Source organism: Hyla sarda, chromosome 1 (assembly GCF_029499605.1).
Source record: "Hyla sarda isolate aHylSar1 chromosome 1, aHylSar1.hap1, whole genome shotgun sequence".
NCBI classification, from domain to species: domain Eukaryota; kingdom Metazoa; phylum Chordata; class Amphibia; order Anura; family Hylidae; genus Hyla; species Hyla sarda.
In genome coordinates, this window is record NC_079189.1 from 220,961,001 (window position 1) to 220,988,230 (window position 27,230).

General features: G+C 46.7%; 1 protein-coding gene across 2 annotated transcripts in view; it reads left to right on the forward strand.

The window, feature by feature from the left end:
* HPSE (heparanase) overlaps nt 1-27,230 on the forward strand; it is a 147,161-nt gene that overhangs the window by 37,623 nt on the left and 82,308 nt on the right. The gene's annotated exons all lie outside the window — the stretch shown is intronic.

Consider the following 27,230-nt stretch of genomic DNA (forward strand, 5'->3'; position numbering starts at 1 on the left):
TCGTGACCTTTCCATCATATGGAGAGAGACCCAAAATTCTCTCTTACAGGCTTCATTACGCATGAAGAAGTTTGCGGATAAGAAAAGAAGAGCTCCCCCCGTTTTTTCCCCTGGAGACAAGGTATGGCTCTCCGCTAAATATGTCCGCTTCCGTGTCCCTAGCTACAAGTTGGGACCACGCTATCTTGGTCCTTTCAAAGTTTTGTGTCAAATTAATCCTGTCTCTTATAAACTTCTTCTTCCTCCCTCTCTTCGTATCCCTAATGCCTTTCACGTCTCTCTTCTCAAACCACTCATCCTCAACCGTTTTTCTCCCAAATCTGTTCCTCCCACTCCTGTTTCCGGCTCCTCGGACATCTTCTCGGTCAAAGAAATTTTAGCTGCCAAAAAGGTCAGAGGGAAAAATTTTTTTTTAGTGGACTGGGAGGGTTGTGGTCCTGAAGAGAGATCCTGGGAACCTGAGGACAACATCCTAGACAAAAGTCTGCTCCTCAGGTTCTCAGGCTCTAAGAAGAGGGGGAGACCCAAGGGGGGGGGGTACTGTTACGCCGAGCGCTCCGGGTCCCCGCTCCTCCCCGGAGCGCTCGCTTCACTCTCCCCGCGGCAGCGCTCCGGTCACGTCCTCTGACCCGGGGCGCTGCGATTCCGCTGCCAGCCGGGATGCGATCCGCGATGCGGGTAGCGCCCGCTCGCGATGCGCACCCCGGCTCCCCTACCTGACTCGCTCTCCGTCTGTTCTGTCCCGGCGCGCGCGGCCCCGCTCCCTAGGGCGCGCGCGCGCCGGGTCTCTGCGATTTAAAGGGCCACTGCGCCGCTGATTGGCGCAGTGGTCCCAATTAGTGTGTTCACCTGTGCACTTCCCTATATCACCTCACTTCCCCTGCACTCCCTTGCCGGATCTTGTTGCCTTAGTGCCAGTGAAAGCGTTCCTTGTGTGTTCCTTGCCTGTGTTTCCAGACCTTCTGCCGTTGCCCCTGACTACGATCCTTGCTGCCTGCCCCGACCTTCTGCTACGTCCGACCTTGCTTTTGCCTACTCCCTTGTACCGCGCCTATCTTCAGCAGCCAGAGAGGTGAGCCGTTGCTAGTGGATACGACCTGGTCACTACCGCCGCAGCAAGACCATCCCGCTTTGCGGCGGGCTCTGGTGAAAACCAGTAGTGGCTTAGAACCGGTCCACTAGCACGGTCCACGCCAATCCCTCTCTGGCACAGAGGATCCACTACCTGCCAGCCGGCATCGTGACACCTGTATGTTGACCGCCCAGTCACAGCTATCGCCCAACCAAGTCTCTGTTATACCCACTATGTCATAATCCTCCTCAGAAATTTTCAACTCCAGTTCGTCAGTTTTATTGGTCAGACTTCTGGTATTAGTCAACATGCAATTCAATGGTGTATGTTTTTTTTCCTATGACGCCTATCCCTATTAACTATTCTAACCCCTCCCTCAACTCCACCCCGAGGTACATTAACAAATCCCCCCTCTCTATCTACACTATCATCTACACTCAACTAGGCAGTGTTCAGGTGGGCCAACGGGTTATCGTCCGTGTAGACAGTAAATGGTGTGACAGCAAAATAGTCTTTGAACTTTTTGGTAACGGCCAACACCAGGGCGAGAAGTTCCAGCTTGAATGAGCTGTAATTGGCATCATTCTTCTCTGCTCCTCGCAGGTTGAGACTGGCATAGGCAATTACACGCTCTTGTCCTTCCTTGACTTGGGACAGGACTGCTCCCAGACCCTCGAAACTGGCATCAGCTTACAGCCGGAACGTCTGACTGTAGTCTGGAAATGCCAAGATGGGTGGCTTAGAGCGCTGTCTCTTGCTCTTTGGCCCATTCAATAGGTAGTTGTCCATTGTAGTTCTCCTTTGCTGTACCCCATAAGAGAGCTGTGAGGGGTTCTGCAATCTGGGCGAAGTGTGGAATGAAGCAGCGGTAGTAGACGGCAAATCTCAGGAAGCTCCTGACATCCTTCACCGTGCGTGGGGTAGGCCAGTTCTTAACAGCTTTCACCTTTTCAGGATTGTGCTGGACTCCCTCTGTGCTGACAACATGACCTAAATAATGGACCTGAGGCTTGAGCAGGTAAAACTTCAACGGTTTTATCTTTAATCCATGTTTGAAAAAGACTTGAAAGATGTCTGACAGATGACTGAGATGTTCCCGGTAGGACTTGGAATACACAATGACATCGTCCAGGTACAATAGCACACTTTGAAAATTTAGATGACCCAGGCACCTTTCCATCAGATGCTGGAATGTAGCAGATTGCATAGCCCAAATGGCATACTTTTAAACTCAAACAGTCCCATGGGTGTCACGAGGCGGTCTTCTCCAGATCCTCCACGGCCATGGGCACTTGCCAATATCTGCTGGTTAAGTCCAGGGTGGTGAAGTAAGCAGCTGATCCGAGGGCTGTGAGTGACTCCTCGATCCTTGTCAAAGGATGTGTCTTTATGTGTAATGTTGTTCAGTTTCCTGTAATCAAAACAGAAGCAGATGGTTCCGTCTTTCTTCTTGACCAGGACAAATGGCGCCACCCAGGGGCTCTGACTTTCTTGAATCACGACTGGCTCTTTCATGCCGGCCAGCATCTTCTTGACAGTCTGATACATGCCTGGCATGACCGGACTTTGTCTTTCCTTGATAGATGGGCTGTCACCTGTGAGGATTCGGTGCTGGATCATTGAAGTCTGCCTGAAGTCTGTGGGGTGCTTGCTGAAAGCCTCATAGTACCTCTTGGCGACATTGATGATTCCACTGACTTGGTCCCTTGGGGTAGTGTCATTTCCAGCCTGGAGTTGCGTCCATCAAGGCTCTGGAGGGCTCACACCGGATCCTTCAGCCACTTGAGCTGCACGCTGTCGAGCCATCAGACGTTCTGTCACAATGTCCTTCGACTCTAGGAGGTACAGCTGGGCTAAAGGAGTGTATTTGGGCAAGACAGTAGCAGAATCAGACAGGTTTACTAACCGCACCGGGACTCTCCCGTTGGTGACAGTGACAAGGCTTCTCGCAGCTCGAACAAGAGGATGATCTTCCAATTGCATTGGTTCCAGCAGGGCTTGACAGTCCCTATTCTTGACTCCAGGACGTGTGCGACACCAGATGATGGTCTCCGTGTTAGGTTGCAAGGTCACCGACCTGATGTCATGAACTCTTACTCTGCAGATTTTACCTTGCTTGTTGGCAAACTTCTGCTCCACCTGTAGAACTTTCAAGTAGTGCTGCGCAGCCCACTGGCTTGAAGGGGACAGATGGGGAAGAGAGGCATGCAAGGCATCTAAAATTTCAGCAAAACAATTTTCCATATGGTTCATCCCCAAAATAAACTCAGCAGACCCCTTATCCGACATATTAGTTACAATCACTCCCTGCCTGGTAAGTACATGCTTTCCCAACTGAATAGTTGGCTCCCAGTATCCATGTCTGAGGACTGGTTGCCCATTACCCCCAACTATTCGGAAGTTAACATCATCAGGCTCACAAAATAAACTAGCATCCCAATGCTGATAGAAAACACTTTTAGGTATAGTAGACACCTTTGACCCTGTATCTATTAATGCCTCCAATGGTACACCTTCTACAACAATTTTTACATAGGGGCTGGAAGTGACATAAAGTGAGAGTCCTGACTTAGGTCATTCGGGGATTGGACCTGATGACTGTTTTCCTGAGGGCCGGTCCGCGACCTCAGGAGAAATCCGTTTAAATCCCAGCACTGAATTTTCCAATTCCTGACTTATTACAGTACGTGCAAAAGGGTCTTTGAGTCCCCGAGGGTCTATTGGGTGGAGGATTGCGGTAATTGAAATTGTGGGGAGCAGGGGCAGGTTTTCTAGGCAGAGGCGGTTCATGGTCAGGTAGAGCAGCCCGGGTGGCAAGCTCCTTTACAGCCTTAGTCAGTTGTTCAATGTCCTGCCTAACACTCTGAGGCTGCAGTGACGGGCAAAGTACAGGACACTGGGGGGAGGGGGGGGGGGCTGGTGACGAATGTGGTATAGGTCTGGCTACTGCCCCTAGTGGCTCTTGAACGGGTGTAAGGGGTATACTAACTTCCTCTAGCTCAGTTCTGGACTCAATCACTTGGATAGCCAGTCTTTTGAAAGCAGCGAATGACATGTTGGGGTTTTGGACCGCTAACATTCTCAGCTGGGCTTTGTCCCATTTATTATAAGCCCCATCAATAAATCTGTCCATTAACACCTTGTTGCCCTGCCTGGGAGTTATACCATCTAATTTTTGGACAGTCTCTAGGGTATTCTGTAGGGCTAAGGCATATGCTCTCAAGGACTCGCCTGGCTTTTCTCGCCTTTCATACAGCCAGAGACATACCTCTGACTCAAATAGCTGGTACAGTCCTTCAAAGATCTGCTCTACAGTCGCCTTCTCGGATGCTAGCCAGGTGCAGACTTCCTCTAACACTGGTCCCTGGAGCTGTCCTTTGAGAAATTGCACCTGTTGGTTAGGAGAGAAAGAGTAAAAGAGAAACAAACTCTGGATCCTCTCTTTGAAATCCCTCACGGTAAAGGAGGTCTCTATTGTAGGTAGGGAGGATAGGTTTCCCCATGAATATCGGTGCAGATGCTGGAACACCAGGACTGTTAATACTGACTGCAGGCAGGGCTGGCAAGATTCTGGCTGCTGGGGCAGGTAATGACCTTGCTGCTGGACAGGGGCCCTGTCGCTTGGTTGATCTGGAGAGCTGAGTTCTGACATCCTGTTGAATTTTGAGTGCGCTGTCGCTTTAAGGGAAATAAGGTGTGTTCTCCTTTAAGATGATTATTGTAGCATGGCAGCAGCTTTGACTTGACTGATGGGGTACTGTAATGGATGCTCCCCCTCTATTTTGCAGGCACCCGGTTGTAATTTGTCTTGCGACCGGACTTGCGGGCACTAACGGGTTAATACTGATACCTGTTGGCACCGGAGGTTGGATACTGACAATCGTTGGTGTTTGCAGAGTCTGCGCTGCAGTGGGTGCTTGACAGATAATAAAGCAGAGAAGAGTGCAGGAGGCTCCAATATGGCTGCGCCCAGTGATTGGTTTTGGTCCGGTTGGCAAAATCTTCCCCTGTACAACACAGGGTGGCTCTTTGGTTCCTCCTCGCTGCACTGAAGAGGCGTCACCCCTGGGAACTGCCGGGGTGGAGCTGCGAATACTCGTGCGTGCAGGAAACACTGGACCTCACAGTTCACAGTTGCAGATAACAGTCTTTCCTTCACCTCCCCCTCTATTTCACAGGCTCCTCGTGTAAAACACTTTCCACTGACAAAGTCCCGTACACTTTCTGGTGCAACTTTTATTCGCATTCGGCATGCGATTTTCTGACAATACTGGACACAGTTCAGACTGAGGGGGGAGAACTTGTCGCATAAGGCGCACACCCATATCCTGTTCGTAGGATGCCAAAATTTGTGGTAGAGGGTGTGATGCAAAGGGCAGAAGGAATTACCCTAGGGGCAGATGGCATTAACCCCTTGTATTCGTGACACCAGGGTTAGGTTTATCCTCAATACCACCTGAAGGTATACCCCTGTATCCTGGGCTAGGCACAGGGGCAATAATGACTCCTACGCCAAGTCACGACAAATGTAGCTTTACTGAGGTTAGACAGGTGGAAAAGTCTATACAGTTCAGCCAGGGCCCACAGAGGTGACCAGTGACTCAAAGACCTTAAGGGCTTGCAGGGACTTGTTGTAGATGGGGTCAATTTAATGCAGGCCACATTGACTTGAGAAATGATGACTGTGACTGACTTGACTGATGACTGACAATACTGAGACTGTGGCTTACTTGTAGCTGTTTGTAGACTGGACTTGAGGTCTCTTATGACTCTGGACATACACCTAGACTCGACTGCACTGGACCTCAGCAGGAAGCAAGAGAGCTAAGAGAGAGAGAGCGCTAGTAGTGTTGGGTGCGGATATTCGCAATGCGAATATTTATCGCAAATTCACAAATTTATTGCGAATTTTGAATTTATTGCGAACATAGCGCTAAATACAATTATTCACTTTTTTTCACAATACACATCACAGTGATCATCCCTCCCTGCTTCCAGCTTGTGGTGTAAACAAGGCTCCAATACTAGTTACTGTGTCAGACTGGCGGGCGCCCGGAAATTCGCATATGCGAAAATTCGCATATGCAAATGTTCGCGCATATTGATCCCTCCCTTCTTTTAGCTCTTTTATCATGCGATAATGCGCATGTGAATTTTATGGTGCATAGTAAAAAAAAAGGCCGCAAATATGCAAATTTAACAGTTACCAGTTAATAAACAAGATGAAGAAAGTTGGTGCTCATATACGCTAACCTTCTCAGGTTGTGCAGAATAAGGCACAACCCTCATAAGTGCAAATCACCGAAGATGTTCAAGGGTGCAGCAGACTTCCCACGCTGGCTTAGCATGCAACAGATAACATGGAGAACACACACAGGAAAATCTGTGAATTTGGCATCTGCGCTGCCAGTGGAAGGATGATTGAGGACTTGACCATGAAGGTAAGATGAAGTATTTTTTATTATAAACACAATGCATTTCTGGACCGGGTCGGTCCTTTCATCACGCCTGATGAAAGGAGGGATCCAGTACAGAAATGCGTTGTGTGTTTATAATAAAAATACTTTATCTTACCTTCATGGTCAAGTCCTCAATCATCCTTCCACTGGCAGCACAGATGCCAAATTCACAGATTTTTCTGTGTGATCTCCATGTTTAATGACAACTCACATGACAACCTTCTCAAAGTTATAACACCTCTTTACACATTTTATAATACAACAATTGGTGAAACATATATACATGGGGGAAGAAGTGCAAGGGAGGCCCAGGGGACACTGCAGGAGGCTGGCTGACAGGGCAGCAAGGGTACGGGGTAACACCTCCCGTACTGGGCCATAACACATACATGTATAAATGAACTTTATTGTTGGATCTATATACATTAGTTTTTTACCTTTCTGAGTCAACAAAATTGTCTGTCTGTCAGTGAGGCCCTCTCAGTATTGGTAAGATCTTCTGTCTGTCAATAAGACCCTTTATGTGGCTCAGTAAGAAAATTCCCAGCAAAATACCATACAAACATGCCTTACCACAGTCTGCATAAACCCCAACACATGTTTCAGGGCTTATGCAGATGGTGGTAAGGCATGTTTGTATGGTATTTTGCTGGGAATTTTCTGTGTTATGCTCTTTCTCCTTTCTAAGTTTGCCCTTCTTTGACTGCACTATGCACTTTATTGATGTACTTGCATATACAGTGGTCCCTCAACATACGATGGTAATCCGTTCCAAATGAACCATCGTTTGTTGAAACCATCGTATGTTGAGGGATCCGTGCAATGTAAAGAATAGGAAGTTGTACTCACCTGTCCCCGCCGCTCTGGACCCGTCACCGCTCATCACCGTTGCCCTGGATGTTGCGCTCCTTCGCTGTCGCCGTGGCCCCGTGGTGTCCCCGCCGCTCCGGAACGTCTCTGCTGCCCGGGATCGTCGCTCTCACGTCGCCGTCATCACGTCACTACGCATGCCGCTCCTATTGGATGACGGGATGGCGTGCGTGGCGAAATGATGACGACAATGGAGAGCGCCGGCGATGGAGGGGATCCCGAAGAGGACGCTCCAGGGCCCCGAGGACCGGTAGGAGACCATCACCGGAGCACATGGGGCACTGTAAACGGCTACCCAGCGGCAGCTGAAGCAGTCAGCGCTGCCGGATAGCCGTTTATGCGATGGCCCCGACATACAAAAGCATCGCATGTTGATGCTGCCTTCAACATGCGATGGCGTCTCATGTTGAAATTATCGTATGTCAGGGCCATCGTAGGTCGGGGGGTCACTGTATATGAATTGAGACTAAGCTATTGATTATCTATTATGTGATTTTCTCTGCCTTACTCTGCTCTGTTTTCCTGTATGAACTGATTTTTGGTGTCTATTAAATGTTTCTAATATATGGATATTTTCAATAAAGAGTTATGTGATTCATTTATATCTGGTGGTAGTGTTCTAATTGGGGGGGGGGGGGGGGGGGGTTGGTTACTTCACACTAGACAGATTTGTGTTGATTATTACAGTATTATTGCCTGTTTCTTTTGTTTGAAGCTGATCTACAAAGGTAAGTAACTGATCTACAAAGGTAAGAAGTTGATCTGCAAAAGTGAGTAACTTATGTCTTCCAGCCATACAGTATCCAGCGCTGTAGAGAAGAGCACTGTCTGCAGTCCCTGCTACTTGTGGGGCTGAGCTGTGCCAGCAGATATACAGCCACAGGCAGGGCCAGATTAACATATGGGTGGATGAAGCTGAAGCTCCAGGCCCCTAAGTTAAAATAGGCACAGCAGCCCGCATAGGCGGCCTGCACAGGCCGTCCAGCGCCCGCTCTGCGATCACAGTGTTAACACTGTGAAATGTGTCAGGTGAGGCCTTGCAATCTCCCAGACCGGCCCTCCATAACTTATGGCCCTGGATGAGGTCACGGCTTGGGCTGCTGGGTATCCTGAGGTGCCCCACGTCAGGCATTGTGCGCCTCCCCCTGCCATAAAACAAAGCTCTGGTGCCGCATTTGTCTTCTGCGGCGGCCTGCACCCGCCAATTTCAGAATTGTACTGTGGCTGAGATGTCGCAGTGGTCATCAGGGGAGGTCTCATCTGACAGATCCAGAGTCTGCCCCAAAGAGGTACCGTGGCGTTCATCTGAGCTTTATAAAGACATATGCCATTCAGGAGCATGGAAAAGCTATGTGACAATTTCTAACCTATCTTTCTCATGCTCCTGAATGACATATCTGCTTATAATAGCCCAGCTATTATTGACAGATTTGACTATAACGTATATGCAAATCTGTCTATTATAAGTAGATATGCCATTCAGGAGCATGAAAAAGCTAGGTTAGAAATTGTCACATAGCTTTTCCATGCTCCTGAATTACATTTCTGCTTATAATAGCTCAGCTATTATAGCTTATAACACTGATCAATGCTATGCTATGGCATAGCATTGATCAGTATATGCAATGAAAAGATTGCATGTATAGCCCCCTATGGGGACTAAAAAAAAAAAAAGTATAATAAAAGTGAATTAACCCCTTCCTAATAAAAGTTTGAACCCTCCCCCCTTCCCATTTTTTAATAAAATAATGTAATAAAAAATAAAAATTATATGTGGTTCCGTCGCGTGCGTGAATGTCCGAACTATTAAAATATAAGGTTAGCTAAACTGCACGGTCTATGGCGTACATGTAAAAATATACCAAAGTCCAAAATTGTGTGCATTTTTGATCACTTCATATACCGTAAACAAAAAATAATAAAAACGATCAAAAATAAAAATGGTACCAGTAAAAACTACAGACCATAGCGCAAAAAAATGAACCCTCACACATCCCTGTATATGGAAAAATAAAAAAGTTATAGAGGTCAGAAGATGACAATTTAAAACATAAAAATGTTGGTGCATGTAGTTATATATTTTTTAAAGTAGTAAAATAAAATAAAATAAAATCTATATAAATTAGGTATCCTTGTAACCGTATATGGACCTATAGAATAAAGATAAGGTGTCATTTATATCTAAAAGTGCACTGCGTAGCAATGGAAGCCCCCAAAAGTTAAAAAATGTAAAAAATAAATTTATTTCACCCCACAAATAAGTAATTTTTTTGTGTTTCGCTGCAGATTACATGATAAAATAAGTGGTAATTTCAAAGTACAATTGGTGATGCAAAAAGCAAGCCCTTATATGGGTCTATAGGTGCAAATTTGAAAGCGATATGATTTTTAGAAGGGGAGGAAGAAAAAAACGAAAATGTAAAAACGAAAATTGGTCCTTTAGGTGAAAAAGGGCTGAGGCCTTAAGGGGTTACAACTGTGTGAGAGAAAAATTGGAGCGATTTAGCCCACAGTGACCAATCACAGCTCAGCTTTCCTGTCTTAACGAGCTCTGGTAAAGTGAAAGCTGAGCTGTGATTGGTCGCTGTGGGGAAAATCTCTCCACTTTTTTTTTCACACATTTTGATAAATCAGAGTCATTGTGGGGTATTCATGAAAAGTGGAGTAGGTGAACATCTTTTTACTCCAATAAATCATGGGGTGGAAACTGTGTACCTGCACCAAATCTATTGCGTGGGGCAGGGCATGTGATAAATATGATGCTGTTCACATTTTTTCTCCCCTTTGTATGGTAATTCATCTGCGACTTTTTGTGTGACTTTTTAACCCAAGTGACAAATGTGCAACTTTTTTATAATGCTGTCCACAGTCAGTTCCTAAGTCAACTGAGGAGTAGTGTAGAATTGCGCATCAGCTGGCGCAGATGCGACAAACTGAAAAGTCGCACATGATAAATTCCTGACCACTGCATAATATCCACTGAAATCACCACGTATGTTCTTTTTGAAAAATTCTTCTAAAGCAAAAGTCGCAATGAAAAGTCTCTAAACAACATCTGAGACAAATTTACTCCACAAAACCCGGGTAAAACCAATGATAACGTCCCATTTGTACCTAACAGCTGTTACAAATGCAAAAAAGTAGAGGGGGCTCAGCTCAAAATATAATGTAATGATCCAGGAAACACCTCATATGTAAGCAGCACACCCAAAATATTTACATAAGAAAAATAACTTTATGATACCAAATGACCCCTGAGGAATTTACCAGTTCAGCAACGGAACGCGTGGGGCTTCAGAGTGAGTACCCATCAGTGCTGAGTATATTGTAACAGTCTATCTCTCCAACTGTGTTCTGCCTTGTCTTTTAGCAGATATTTTTTTCTAGCTTACCACTTGCACTGCTATTGTAAGAGTAGGCAGGGCTGCCATCAGAAATTTCAGGGCCCCTTACACAGTTCAAGACCTGGGCCCCTCCCCCTTCTACCACGTGGTCCGCCCACCGAATCCACCCCCAGGGCCTGTCCCTAAACTTATTTTATTTTCTAATTATATATTTCTAATTAGATTAAAGCAGAGTGCAGTGCAGTAAGACATTGTTACTGCACTGCACCCTGCTATATTCTAATACACCCTAATCTAGTTACTGTGAAACTTCCCTAAAAATTCAACAATAGTGCCACACACTGATCATACAGAGGTAGATACTAGCAAGGGCTATGCAGCTATTATAAGGGATTACAGTTACATTTACTGACTCACAAGCTACGTCTTCTTTGATTAGAGGCCATAATGAAGACTTGTCTCCAAAGAACCTGCCAGACAAACATTTTTGGTGCCTTTCTTCAGCACAGTGCCCACTTCTTTACAGACTCCTCATGTGTATGGCTGCACACATTAATAGTGCCCACTTTGTGCCTCTTTGTGCCCCTGTGTATATATTAGACATGTGCAATTCGCTTTGGCGCGAATGTCTAATTTACCGAATTTTATCGTTTTCGGGCATTCGGACCGATCCGAATGCGCGAAAACATATTTTGAACATTCCCGAATTGCCACGATAATACGAATAGCAAAATAACAAATGCATTTGTTATTTGCCGAATGTATGCGGTAAATAACGAATGCATTCGTTATCCGTAAACGAAAGTAAAGAATTCATTCAAATTTTTTTATTAGTCCTTGCGCTAACACTGTTGCGCTACACACTGTTTCTGTTACTGTTACCAGGGTGCCTCCAGCTGTTGCAAAACCACAACACCCACCCACCAGCATGCCCTGACAGCCAAAGGCTGTCTGGGCATGCTGGGAGTTGCAGTTTTGCAACAGCTGGAGGCACACTTTGGAAAACATGCGCAAAGCTTTTTAATTCATTTTCAAATTCTGCTAGCTTTTTTCAGAAACGGGTTAGTAGGTCAATGACATGCATAGTAATTGCCGTGGGAACATTTTTCATTCATAAAATCGCAGACTTAATTGGATAATTGCCATTAGAACGTTTGGGGTCCCCACGTTCTAAACAGCAATTATCCAATTAAGCCTGCGGTTTTATGAATAAAAAATTTTCCTACGGCAATTACTATGCATGTCATTGACCTACTAACCTATTTCTGAAAAAAGCAAGCGGAATTTGAAAATGAATTATAAAGCTTTGCGCATGTTTGCCAAAGTGTGCCTCCAGCTGTTGCAAAACTGCGACTCCCAGCATGCCCAGACAGCCTTTGGCTGTCAGGGCTGCTGAGTGGGTGTTGTAGTTTTGCAACAGCTGGAGGCACCCTGGTAACAGTAACAGTGTTAGTGCAAGTGACATGACATGTCATACATTAATCACCCGACAATCAAACACATCAATCATTCATACAGCATTCATTCATTCATTTACTCATTCATTCAACATTACATTATGTATTAATAATAAATCACATAAAATTATATTATCTTACCTGTCTTCCAATGTTCCGATCTCTGCGGCTGCCCTCTTTTCCTGCACACACACGCTCCCGATAATGGTCCCCTGCTTAAAAAAGATTTACCCGAATGTACCCGAATACCAAATGTATCCGAAAGAAAATAAAAACCTGAATACTGAATGTCTCCGAAAAATCAAACCGAACACCCGAATACCGAATGTATCCGAAAAATCAAACCCGAAAATATTACCAAACCGAAAATTTTATCCAAAACTAAAAAAACGAAACGAAAATTTTTCATTGTGCACAAGTCTAGTACATATGTACACCCCTCTGTGCCCCCTATATATTTATTGACCCCCCCTCTTGGTGCCCCCATATATATATATATATATTTAATGACTCCCTCTTGGTGCCCCCATAATATATTTAATAACCCCCCCTCCCCTCTGTGCCCCCATATACTGCTGTAGGCCCTCCACAGACATACTGCCTCCAGCCATATATAGGATGCTGGTGCAGGCAGTATGTCTGTGTACCGGCCAGTTTCCATGGTCCAATCACTGCTTCTCTAGTCTGGGGTCAGGATCGACTGCTATGGCCTATGGGTCATAGCCAGGGGCAGACTGAGAACTTTCCAACACTCGGGGCCCCCGGACCAAAAAAATGCAAGGGCTCCTGCTAGGCTCTGCAGCTCGTCAATCTTCTTCCACGCTCTAGTCCACCCAAATCCCAAACACAATAAACTAAAATGTATATATATGTAAGAAACACTTAAACGTAGGTAAATTTCCATGACCAATAATACTGGTATACAAGGAGTAAATATATACCACCACACAATAACTGGATAATGCCGCCATACTGTACTGAATAAAACCACTACACACAGACCAGTATGCTATAAAGGATCTGTATACAATATAAGTGATGCTATACAGGACCATATTGCGGTAGATATCAGCTGCACACAGGATCTTTACACCATATAAGTGATTACAGTTACATTTTGGGACTCAAAATTAAGTCTTTTCTGATCAGCGGCGTCCTCTTTCATTTTCTTCTCCGTCCAAATAAGACCGGCATGTGGATCTCTAAACATCTGCAGGACAACCATGTCAGACTTTACATTTTTCCAGTGCCCTCCCCTCCTCTACAAAATCTTTCCATCTATAGGCCCACAAACTGTAATAATGCCCTCCTTGGTGTCCTGCACAGTAAAAGGGCAGGTAGGTAGGTAGCCAGGTAAATAGGCAACTAGATAGGTAGATCAGGAAGCCAGCTATGTAGGTAGGTGACAAGCCAGGTAGGAAGGGGGCTAGCTAGACAGCCATATATGAAGGCCAGGTACATAGTTAGATAGCCTGGCATATAGGTAAGTAGTTAGGCATCCAGGAATAAAGTTAGGTAGCCCCCCCCATAAGTATAGGCAGAGTTACCCTCCCCCTCTTCCCCATGGGTTTAGGAAGAGTTACCCCCCCTTTCCCTATAGGCAGAGTTACCCCCTTTCCCTATAGGAATAGGCAGAGTTACCCCCCCTTCTCCATAGGTATAGGCAGACTTACCCCCCCTTTCCCTATAGGCAGAGTTACCCCCCTTTCCCTATAGGCAGAGTTACCCCCATTTCCCTATAGGCAGAGTTACGCCCCTTTCCCTATAAGCAGAGTTACCCCCCTTTTCCTATAGGCAGAGTTACCCCCCTTTCCCTATAGGCAGAATTACCCCCCTTTCCCTAAAGGTATAGGCAGAGTTACTCCCCCCTTCTCTATAGGTATAGGCAGAGTTAGCCCCCCTTTCCCTATAGGCAGAGTTACCCCCCTTTCCCTATAAGCAGAGTTACCCCCCTTTCCCTATAGGCAGAGTTACCCCCCTTTCCCTATAGGTATAGGCAGTTATTCCCCCCTTCCCTATAGGTATAGGCAGAGTTAACCCCCCTTTCCCTATAGCCCCCTTTCCCTATAGGCAGAGTTACCCCCCTTTCCCTATAGGCAGAGTTAACCCCCCCTTTCCCTATTGGTATAGACAGAGTTACCCCCCCTTTCCCTATAGCCCCCTTTCCCTATAGGCAGAGTTACCCCCCTTTCCCCATAGGTATAGGCAGAGTTACCCCCCCACCCCATAGGTATAGGCAGAGTTACCCCCCCCCACATAGGTATAGGCAGTGTTACCCCCCTTTCCCTATAGGTATAGGCAGTATTACCCCCCTTTCCCTATAGGCAGAGTTACCCCCCCTCCCTCTCTTCCCCATAGGTATAGGCATAGTTTAAAAAAAATAAAAATAAAATGATTCTCACCTGAGGTCCCACGCAGCGATCTCCTCAGCAGCAGGGTTCCACGTCTTCTCCCCTCCACAGTACAGGCACCGGATGAGTGATGTCATCGGTGCCTGTTCTGCGTGCTGCGTGGGGGTGGAGGTCACGTCTCCTCTGTGTAAGCTGCAGATGCGGCTTAGACAGAGGGGACACCTTCTCCTGTATGTGCGTGTATCGCGCATATAGGAGAAGGCCGCGCTGTTTGCTGGGGATCTGGGACAAGTGTCTCGGATCCTCAGTAGCGGTGGCAGGCCCTTAACCCGGATGGGGTCGGTCACGGAGCCCGGGCCCCCCCTGGGCACCAGGCCCCACACGGGGGTACTGCCTGTACCCCCCTGATGGTGGCCCTGAGGGTAGGGTCCCATGTAAGGGATCTGCTAATGACCAATACCTGAGTGAGCCCCCTGCCTGTGCCCCTGTGTCCGATCTAGCAGCAATCTGCTGCTATGAGCAACCATAGGGATCTGCACAAATGTAGTAAACTGCACGCATATTTACAACAGTTGCGCTGATTGCTGCTACAAGCGGACACACGTGCACAACAGGAGTCTCACTCTGGGGTCGGTCATCGCCGCAACCGCAACGTAAAATATGCTGTGGATACGTTACATGTGACCCTACCCTAATACTGTTTTTCCATGATTTCTCTTGGTGCAAGTACCACAGCTGCGAAAGGGCTTCAATTACAGTGTAGGATATCCCTCTGAGGGTCTTATTCATTATTTATTGCTGCAATACGTGTTTACTCTCCAGAGGGACATACCACTGTATTATATTGTCATATTAGGACCAGTGTTGGGCGCGAAAATTCGCATTTCGAATTGTTATCATGAATATCGCAAATTCGAAATTAGGAATATTCATTAACCCCTCAGTCACTATGAACAGCATTGTATTACAGAGAGGGGCAGAGAGCTGTGTGTTGCCTTAGCGGCAGAAACGTTTTCACAGGAGGGAGAAATATTTTTTTAGGGCAAATCTGTGTCTTTGTTCCACAACAACTGGTCTGCTGGTTATACTAGTCTGTAGAAAGTATAATCCATACACAGCAGTCCATTCCTAATAGTATTTGAGAGTCTTTTTGCAATTTTGGGTTTAGTACACAGTGACTGTGTGCTCCAGCATTGTTGTGTACTCCTGGTGCTGTGGGCAAATTTTTTTTTTTAGCGTACTGTAGCGCATTTTTCTGCCCTCATAGTGCATACCACATACCTACATCTAAGTGGTATACTATTTTGTACCTGTTAATCTGTCAAGGGCCTACATACTGTGAAAGGACAGCCAAAAGTAATCATCGGCTAGTGTTTTACTCCAATACGTTAATTAAGCATACTGTAGCGCATTTTTCTGCCCTCATAAGTGCATAACACATACCTACATCTAAGTGGTGAACTATTTTGTGCCTTTTAATGTGTGAAGGGCCTACATACTGTGAAAGAGCAGCCAAAAGTAATCACTGGCTGGTGTTTTACTCCAATAAATTTTTTTAAGCGTACTGAAGCGCATTTTTCTGCCCTGTTTGTTCCACCAAAAATGGTATGCTGGTTATACTAGTCTTTAGAGGGTATAATACATACCCAGCAGTCCATTCCTAATAGTATGTGAAAAAGTGCAATTTTGTGTTTAGTACACAGCGACTGTGTGCTGCAGCACTGTTGTGTACTGCTGGTGTTGTGCAAAAATAAGTTTTTTAAGCATACTGTGGCGCATTTTTATGCCCTCATAAGTGCATACCACATGCGTACATCTATGTAGTGTACTATTTTGTACCTGTTTAATCTGTCAAGGGCCTAGATACTGTGAAAGTCCAGGCAAAAATACTCACCGGCTGGTTTTGTACTCAGTTACTTTTTTAAGTGTACTGTAGTGCATTTTTCTGCCCTCATAAGTGCATTCCACATACCTACATTTAAGTAGTGTACTATTTTGTACCTGTTAATCTGTCAAGGGCCTAGATACTGTGAAAGGACAGTGAAAAGTACACACCTGCTGCTGTTCTAGACAAATACTGTTTTAAGCATAGTGAAGCGTATTGTACTCCCCTCATATACGCACTAAGTATGTCAAGCAGAGAAGTGCCAGGACATGCACAGAGGAGTGGCAGAGGCCTAAATCCATCAGGCAGAGGTCGCAGTTGACTAGGGGCGAGTGGCAGCAGGAGTCACAGCGAGAGGCCTGAGTTCCCGGTATCAGCTAGCAATTGTGTCTCGACCATCAACCCATCTGCCGTCATCGATTGGTTAACACGGTCACCCATTTCATCACAAGTGACATCTGATACCCCCAGTCAACAGTCGGTGTGTTCCTCAGACACAACCCTCAGTTGGCATGGCCCAGGAGCAGTCCCTGTCCTCCCATTGCCTCTGTACCATGCTGTTCCCTCCCCTAAAGAAGTATCTTATGCTGTGGGTTCAGCTCCACTATTCAGTGAGGATGATCTTATAGAGGACAGTCAGCAGCTACTGCCCAGCCAAGAGGTGGAGGAGACATCTGCCGCTTGCCCCGATAGGCGGGCAAGTAGTGATCAGGAGAGTGTCATGGGAGGCGGTGTTGCCAGGGTTCAGGGTCCTGAATCAGACACTGTTGAGGAACCTGAGGAGAACATCAGTGACGTGTAGACACTTGCTGATGATGATGAAGCTGATCGCAATTGGGAGCTGGGTGCAGAATGGGCTTCATCATTATCAGGAGAAGAGAGTTGCTGGTTGCCCGTGAGGCAGCAGCTGAGCCAGCAGGGTGGTAGCATGGTTGGCACTCAGCATGGTGGCAGAAGTGGAAATTCTGGAGCCAAACGTGCCTGGGGGAGACCACCTGCTTCCAGCCTACCTTCCCGGGAGGTAGTGGAACATGGGTTCCTGGAGACGGTGGCAGTAGCATTTAATTAGTGCAGATGGGAAAATCAGCTACTCGGCGGTGGGGTCGTTTTTCATCAAGCATCCGGAGGAATTTCACACAACCACATGCAAGATATGTCGGCAGCAGGTGAAGCATGGCCAGGTTCCCAATGTTGGCACCATGGCCCTGCGTCAAAATATGCTTCATCACTATAAAGTGGCCTTGGAGAACTGTGGCTCCGATCTAGTGGTCCAGCCTCCTGCATCACCCAGTGGCACACCGCTACCTCGTTCGGCCAGCCAAGCTCCACCACATCAGCTGAAGGGAGCTGTGTGTCATACCCTCCTTCTGTCGCTCCAGATGCTTCTACTACTCCTACTTTTAGTCAGCCATTCCACCAACAATCCATCGGCGAAGCCATGTCCAAGAGACAACAATATGCGCCCACTCATCCAACGGCGCAGAAGCGGAATGTGCTCCTGTCCAAGATGCTGGTACTGCAGTCCCTCCCTTTTCAAGTGGTGGACTCTGCACCTTTCAGAGAACTGATGGCTTGTGCCGAGCCGAGGTGGAGAGTGCCAAGCCATCATTTCTTTGTGAAGAAGGCAGTACCATCCCTGCACAATTTTGTGGAAGAGAAGGTGGGCACGTCCTTGAGCCTGTCAGTGTGTACCAAAGTGCACAGCAGCGCCGACATCTGGAGCTGTCAGGGACAATACATGTCCTTTACGGCTCACTCGGTGAATGTGGTTCCTGCACAGCCACAACACTAACTTGGACAGGTCACACCGCTTCCTCCTCCACGCTCTCAGGCCGTTGGTCCAGTGGAAGTGTGCGACTCATCATCCTCCACTGTGTTTTCAGCCTCCACTGCCTAGACAAGTCTAAGTGGCCCTTCAGCATACCATGTGTGCAGGGCACAACGGTGTCACGCTGTTCTTTACATGGTGTGCCTTGGCAAACAGAGTCACACAGGGGAGGAACTGCTAAAAGTCATTTGTAAAGAAATTGGAGTATGGCTTACTCCACGAAAACTGGAAATGGGAACCATGGTGACTGACAACGGGAAGAACATCTTGCATGCGCTGCGACTGAGCCGTGCACCCTGCATGGCCCACGTGTTCAATCTGGTTGTGAAGTGGTTCCTGATGTGTTCTCCCCATTTGCAAGACATCCTAACAATGGGAAGGAAACTTTGCATGCACTTCAGCCAGTCTTACACAGCAAAGCACACCCTCCTTGAGCTCCAGCGTCAGAACGGTATCCCACAACATAGTCTTATTTGTGACGTTGCCACACGTTGGAATTCCACTCTTCATATGTTGGACTGACTGTATGAATAGAGAAAAGCCATCACCGATTTGTTGATGATCCAAACGGATAGGGGTACTCCCATGTGTAACTTCAATGTGAACCAGTAGCAGCTCATACGTGACACCTACCGTTTGCTCAGGAGGCCCTTTGAGGAAGCCACATTATTAGTAAATTGTCAGGATTACGGGATGAACGACGTAATTCCAATGCTTAATTTCTTACAACACGTGTTGGAAACAATGGCTGGTCAGGGCACTGGAGATGTTTCGCCTACATCTCACAGCCACATGAGCCCTGTGGGGGCTGAACTGGAGGAGGAGGTGGGGGAGGGGCACAGTGGAGAATAGTTAGATTTCACCAAATGGGCGGTTTTTCTAGTCATCTGACAGGAGAGGAGTAGCAGGAGTAGCCAGAGGAGCTAGAGGGTTATGAAGAAGGCGAGACAGAGGACCCAGACACACCATGGCAGTATGCAGTGGAGATGGAGGAAGGGAGTCCCTCCGAGTCACTTGCACAAATGGCACAATGCATGCTCACTTGCTTGCGTAGTGACAGCCGAATGGTCACCATTTGTCAGCGGGATGACTTCGGGATCTCCCCCTTATTGGACCCTCACTACCGCCACAAAATAGGGGGCTTTTTTACACCCACTAAGAGGGAGGACAAAACTGACTTACTACAGAAGCAACCCATCAGCAGGTAAACATGCAAGACCTGAACCAGCAGGTGGTGGCATACCTTGACATGCCCATGCCAACACACCTTGAAGATCCGCTGGACTTCTGGGCAGCCAAACTTGATTTGTGGCCGCAACTAGCAGAATTTGCCCTGGAAAAGCTGTCCTGCCTGGCCAGTAGTGTGCCATCAGATCGGGTGTTTAGTGTGGAGGGGGCCATAGTCACCCCAAGGAGAACTTGTCTGTCCACAAAAAATGTGGAGAGACTGACCTTTGTGAAGATGAATCAGGCATGGATCAGCCAGGATTTCCAACCACATATGCCTGATGCATCAGAGTCGATTGACCATGGTGCCAAACAGATTTAAGGCGCTGCTCCCCAGTTACAAAAATTCCTCCGCATCAGACCTTTTTTCACCCACCTTCGTCACCGGGTACTGGAATTGCCACTCACCGCACCACTCGGTGCTGTCTCATTCAGCCACTATATGGTCTCTTCTCATGCTTCAGCCACCTCCAGGCTGTGCAATTCAGCCACTATATGGTCTCCTCATGCTTCAGCCACCTCCAAGTTGTGCCATTCAGACACTATATGGTCTCCTCATGCTTCAGCAAACTCCAGGCTGTGCCATTCAACCACTATATGGTATCTTCATGCTGCCACAAACTCCAGGCTGTGCCATTCAACCACTATGTGGTCTCCTCAAGTTTCAGCCACCTCCAGGCTGTGTCATTCAGCCAATATATGGTTTCCTGATGCTTCTTGGCCTGGGCCTAAATATTTTTATGGTAGCACTTAAATTTCTATTTAAAAAATCTTAAATTTCAATGGTCTCCTCATGCTTCTTCCAACTCCTGGCTGTGCCATTCAGACACTATATGGTCTCCTCATGCTTCAGCCACCTCCAGGCTGTGTCATTAAGCCAATATATGGTTTACTGATGCTTCAGCCACCTCCAGGCTGTGTCATTCAGCCAATATATGGTTTACTGATGCTGCTGGGCCTGGGCCTAAACATTTTTATGGTAGTACTAGTTACCATAAATCAAAATTCATCTTTTAATCTTATGAATTGTGAAGCCCTAGTGCCTACTCATGCTGCTGCCAGCTCCAGGCTGTGTCATTCAGCAACTATATGGTCTCCTCATGCTGCCAATTACTGGCTTTCCACCCGCCACAACAGCACCACCAGAGAGAATACCAGAGAAAACAAAATAGGGTGGTACCACCGCCTGAAGGACTTTATGACCAAAGGATAGAGAAGAAAAATCAGTAAAGCCTTTAGTGCCGAAAAAAAGTATGACGACCAAGTGGTCGCTCTGCAAGTTTGTTCGATAGAGGCCCCCCTCCTTTCAGCCCAAGAGGAGGCTATGGCCCTGATAGAGTGGGCTTTCAAATTAGCCAAAGGATGTAACCCTGCAAAGAGATGGTAGAAGAGATAGCCTGACAGATCCATCTAGATATAGCATCCCTATCTGCCCTATTTCCCTTGTTAGGGCCTGCTATCTGTTCAAAAAACCTATCTGAATTCCTAAAATCACTAGTTCTACTGATGTATTCTAGAACATACCTACAGACATCTAAATTATGAAAAGACTTTTCTGTGTCATTAGATGGGTTAGCACAAAAGGAAGGGAGAACAATCTCTTGTGACATATAGAAGGCCAACACAACTTTAGGTAGGAAGGCAGAATCTGGTTCAAGCACAATTCTGTCATCTAAGATTTTCGTATAAGGATGTTTGTTTGTCAGGGCTGCCAACTCTCCCACATGTCTAGCAGATGTAAAAGCAACCAGAAAGGCAGTCTTTTGAGACAGAATCTTTAATGGAACAGAAGATATGGGTTCAAACAGCTCTTGGCACAAGGCATTAAGTACAATAGTAAGGTGTCATGTTGGAGTATTAATAGTCTTTGATAACTGAATCCTATTAACCGATTTGAAGAATCTTAAAATCCAGGGATGATCAGCAATCTTTTGACTGAAAAGAGTTCCCAGGGCTGACAGATGCACTTTAAGTGTAACCACTCTTTTTGAAGAAAGTCCAGAATAGAAGCTATGTTTGGCTTACTAAAGTCAATGTTAGGGAGGCCTGCTACCTGCAAATATTTCTTAGAGGTTATAGGCTTCCTAATGGCTTGAAGGGTCAACATTACTGTCTCCGAGAGACCCTTGGATTTGAGGACTAGCCTTTTAAAAGCCAGGCCGTCAGATGAAGATTGCGCACCTCCAGATGTACTAATGTCCCCTGGATAAGAAGATCCTGAACTTCTGGTCCGAGAGTGACATGGTCAGACAGAAAATCAAGTCTTTCTGGGCCAGAATGGAGCGATCAGGACTACTCTTGCTCTGACCTCCCTGATCTTCTTGATGACCCTAGGGATGAGCACAAGCAGAGGAAAAGCATAAGCTAGATCCCAATCCCAATTATAGGACAAGGCATCCACAGCTAAGGGTCTATCTGATGGGGAGAGAGAGAGAAGAATCTATCTACTTGCCTGTTCTTTCTGGAGACAAACAGATCCACCTGGGGCCTGCACCACTATGCTGCAATCTCCTAAAAGATTTTCAGATTCAAGTGTCATTCTCCCTGGTGAATCTGATGCCTGCTCAAGAAGTCTGCCCTGACGTTTAGGATTCCCTTCAAGTGTACTGCCGAGATAGACCTCAACTGAATCTCTGCAAAGGAAAGGACCTGAAAGATAATGAGTCTCTAGTGTTGAGCGGCATAGGCCATATTCGAATTTGCGATATTTTACGAATATATGGACGAATATTCGTCATATATTCGCTAAATTTGCATATTCGCGTTTTATTTTTGCACTTGCGAAAATTCGCATATGTGAAAATTTGTATATCCGCAGATTCGCATATGCGAAAATTAGCATAAAAAAAACCCCCGCACACATACGGAGGCAGAGTGAAGCAAATAGAACTCCATTTAACCTTGCCGTTCTGAAAACAGGTGTCCAGATGTCTTACATCACATCCGGCCCGGGACTTCCTTCCTCTTCCCAGCGCCAATAGTGCAGCAACTGCCACACTGGCCAGAGCTGCCCCCGGAAGGCTACAGGCACCGGAGCTTCAGTGCGACTGTAGGAGACTCCAGATCCTCACCTCAGTACTGCCGCACATACAGGTGGGTGATATGAGACGCGGCCTCACTCCCACAACTACGGGCGGGTCACCGCACAGATAGGAGCGAGGATGGAGGGATCTGGAGACGGGCGCAAGATTTAAAAAATCTCAACTGGGTGTGTGCATGGAAAGCTCCCAAACCAGGAGCCCCAACTTTGCGGGGACATGACTTTCAGGCCCCCCTCACCGACATCCCCACTGCCCCTAAGGACATGAACTGCTCTAGGCTCATCAGGGGACAGAAAATCATTGAGGCTATGGAGGGTTGTGCTTCCTTTCATGCTCTAGGTTTCCTGTCCCTAGGGGGAGAATTCCATCTCTCTGGTGGTGCTGTCGTGACAGGGTGGAAAAATCGATACATATTTGGTATCTATGTAATCATATTAACCCGCACAGTAAATGTAACACTTTATTTAGGTCATATGGTTACCATCGTAACATTTTAACAGCACATCAGTGACAAAATAACTTTTTTTTATAGCAATTAAAAACACATAAAACATACATCAGCCCACTGCAAACACTATGGCATATGTTAGCATTAAATGTGGTGGCCCAGTACAGGAGTTGCACCCCTTCACCCTTGCTGTCCTGTCAGGTGAACTCTATTGCCGTGTCCCCTGAGTCTCTCCTTACCCTATACAATGGTTAATTAGATCTAACATTATCTATCGTGATGTATATATACTGTTATGTGCCTTTAAATACTGTTACCATGTGTTGTAACCAAGGAAGGTACCAGTGATCACGTGACGTATAGGGTGACCTATGGGACCCCTACAGAGTCTACCCCCCCCCCATATAAACCCTGGGAGGAGCTAGCTCAGTCTCTTTAATTCTGAGGTCAGTGAAGTCAAGTCCTGAGAGAGTGTCTGGTGTCCTGAGAAGGCCCAAGGCCTACCATGCAGCCATGCTTCCACTAATCCAGTATCCCACAGGTGAAGTCAAAACCTGGTAAGCTACATATGGGGTGAAGTCAGTCTAGTCAAGTCAGTCAAGATCAGTCTGTATACAGTCAGCGTGGGCCTGCAGCAAATTGTCCAAATCCACTACAAGTCCCAGCGAGTCCTAAAGTCTCTGAAGACACTGGTCACCTTCTTGGAACTAACTGAGCTGTCAAGACTATTACACCTGACTACCTCGGTAAAGCTGCCGTTGTTCCGTAACTTGGCATTGGAGTCATTATTTGCCCCCGCTCCTAGCCCAGGATCTAGCGGCATACCTTCGGGTGGTAAACCACGCCCTGGCATCACGTATACAAGGGGTTAATGCCATCTGCCAATAGGATAAGAACATCTGCCCTCATCACACCCTCACCACAATATGAATAATTTTGAAATGCCTTATTGCTATATATATACTAAGTAAACAATAAAATTGCTTAGAATTTTCAGAGACCTTTAAAAAAAAAAAAAGAAGCGATCTGTGATAAGTGATCTGATTGGTTGCTATGGGCTATTAGTCAACTTTTCCTCTGCACAGGTTTTGATGAGATCCTAACACTAGACAGACTTTTGGGCCTTAGGCCTACAACAGTTACTATAGGACGCAGCCATAGTCCACTTAAACAGCTTTTTTGAGGACAAATATTTTTTATATTTGATGTTACACATTTTAATACTTGTTATATCAGCAAATGTTTAGCAGTAATTAATATAAAAATAATAAAGTAATAAAATAATCACATTAATATTTTTATATTAGGTCTGAGGACTTGTCTGAAATGATCAGTTTAAATCTAATCATGGCTAGGATCCACAATATAGGCTTGAGAACACAAGCTAGATCAATACTGCCATCTTCTGGCTGTTCATATGTACTGTATGAGCACATCTTTTTTTCTGATCAACACTTACTGTACATCCTCCTTCTACGGTATACTTAGGCACTGAATAGTTGTCTAGATATTTAAATGAACTCTGTTAAGGCCGCTGCCTGTTTTACCTTAAAGGAGTACTCCAGGATAAGAAAACGTATCCCCCTAAGGATAGGGGATAAGTTTCAAATCACAGTGGGCCTGACCGCAGGGGCCCTCCACGATCTCCCGTGCAGGGCCCCGGCAGTCAACGCCCCATCAATACATCTCTATGGGAGAGTCGGAGCGCTGCATTCGGCAGTCTCCGCCTCTGCCATAGAAATGTATTGAGGGGGCGTGTCGACTGCTACATCATGCGGTGGTCAAAACGCGCTATTTCGGCAAAGAGATGAGGGCCCCTTAGGATAGGGGATACGTTTTCATTTCACTCCTTTAATGACTAAGCCCCCTTTTTCAATTCTGATCTGTGTCTCTAAGTCAGTGTTTCCCAACCTTTTTCGGGTCGGGGCACACCTCGGAAAAAAAAAATTCCGCGGGGCACCGCTACAGAGGTTGACGAGCAAAAAAATAAAAATTTTAAAAAGGGGGGAAAATGGTAAAAAATGCAATGCACCATATCTATTTATCAGTGGGTATGTAGTTTAAAGTGCTGCTTTATACAGCAACTCACCAATGACATCTTCTCTAATTTGCAATGTTGCCTTCTCTTCTCCATCTGGTCCAGGCGATCATCACGATTTCTTCCACACACAATTCTTCACCGTTAAACCTGCAAAACAAATCTATTAGGCGCTGAACTTTTTTTTAAATGGGTGACAGAGGGGTGTAGAAGAGTGTACATGTGTGACATAGGGATGTAGAGGGGTGGACATGGGTGACAAAGGGGTTTAGAGGAGTGTAGAGGAGCGTACAGAGGGGTGTACAGGAGTGTACATGGGTGACAGGGGTGTAGAGGAGTGGACAGAGGGGTGTAGAGGAGTGGACAGAGGGGTGTAGAGGAGCGGACAGAGGGGTGTAGAGGAGCGTACAGAGGGGTGTAGAGGAGCGTACATGGGTGACAGGGGTGTAGAGGAGTGGACAGAGGGGTGTAGAGGAGTGGACAGAGGGGTGTAGAGGAGCGGACAGAGGGGTGTAGAGGAGCGTACATGGGTGACAGGGGTGTAGAGGAGTGGACAGAGAGGTGTAGAGGAGCGGACAGAGGGGTGTAGAGGAGCATACATGGGTGACAGGGGTGTAGAGGAGCAGACAGAGTGGTGTAGAGGAGCATACATGGGTGACAGGGGTGTAGAGGAGTGTACAGAGGGGTATAGAGGAGCGTACATGGGTGACAGGGGTGTAGAGGAGTGGACAGAGGGGTGTAGAGGAGTGGACAGAGGGGTATAGAGGAGCGTACATGGGTGACGGGTATAGAAGAGTGGACAGAGAGGTGTAGAGGAGTGGACAGAGAGGTGTAGAGGAGCGGACAGAGGGGTGTAGAGGAGCATACATGGGTGACAGGGGTGTAGAGGAGCAGACAGAGTGGTGTAGAGGAGCATACATGGGTGACAGGGGTGTAGAGGAGTGTACAGAGGGGTGTAGAGGAGCGTACATGGGTGACAGGGGTGTAGAGGAGTGGACAGAGGGGTGTAGAGGAGTGGACAGAGGGGTATAGAGGAGCGTACATGGGTGACGGGTATAGAAGAGTGGACAGAGAGGTGTAGAGGAGTGGACAGGGGTGCAGAGGAGTGGACAGAGAGGTGTAGAGGAGTGGACAGGGGTGCAGAGGAGTGGACAGAGAGGTGTAGAGATGTGGACAGGGGTGCAGAGGAGTGGACATGGGTCGACAGGAGGGTGAACATGGGTGACAGAGGGATGACAGAAGGGTGGACGGGGGTGACAGGGATGACAGGAGGGTGGACGGGGGTGGACATGGGTGATGGGGGGTGAACGGGAGTGAAAGGGATGACTGGAGGGTGGACAGGGGTGACGGGGGGGGTGGACATGGGTGACATGGGGGGGGGGGTATACGGTGGACCCGGGTGATGGGGGGGGGGGGGTTGGACAGGGTTGAGAAGGGGTAACAGAGGGGTGGAAAGGGTACAGTACCTTAAGCAAGCCTGTCCGCGCAGCTTGCAGGTCCACGGCAGGCACGGGAGTCTGGCACAAGTGAAGATCATTCCGTCCCAGGGACCCATTTTCGGCCCACTGCACCGCAAGGTAGAAGGGGGAGGGGGACGCTGTGTGCGCAGTTTTTCTGATCAACACTTACTGTACATCCTCCTTCTACGGTATACTTAGGCACTGAATAGTTGTCTAGATATTTAAATGAACTCTGTTAAGGCCGCTGCCTGTTTTACCTTAACCCCTTCATGACCCAGCCCATTTTCACCTTCAGGACCTGGGCATTTTTTGAAAATCTGACCACTGTCACTTTAAACATTAATAACTCTGGAATGCTTTTACTTATCATTCTGATTCCGAGATTGTTTTTTCGTGACATATTCTACTTTATGTTATTGGTAAAATTTCACTGATATTTGCATCCTTTCTTGGTAAAAAATCTAAAAATGTCATGAAAATTTAGCATTTTTCTAACTTTGAAAGTCTCTGCTTGAAAGGAAAATGGATATTCCAAATAAATTATATATTGATTCACATATACAATATGTCTACTTTATGTTTGCATAAAAAAATTGACAAGTTTTTACTTTTGGAAGACACCAGAGGGCTTCAAAGTTCCGCAGCAATCTTCCAATTTTTCTCAAGATTTTCAAAATCGTAATTTTTCAGGGCCCAGTTCAGGTTGGAAGTGGATTTTAAGGGTCTTTATATTAGAAATACCCCATAAAT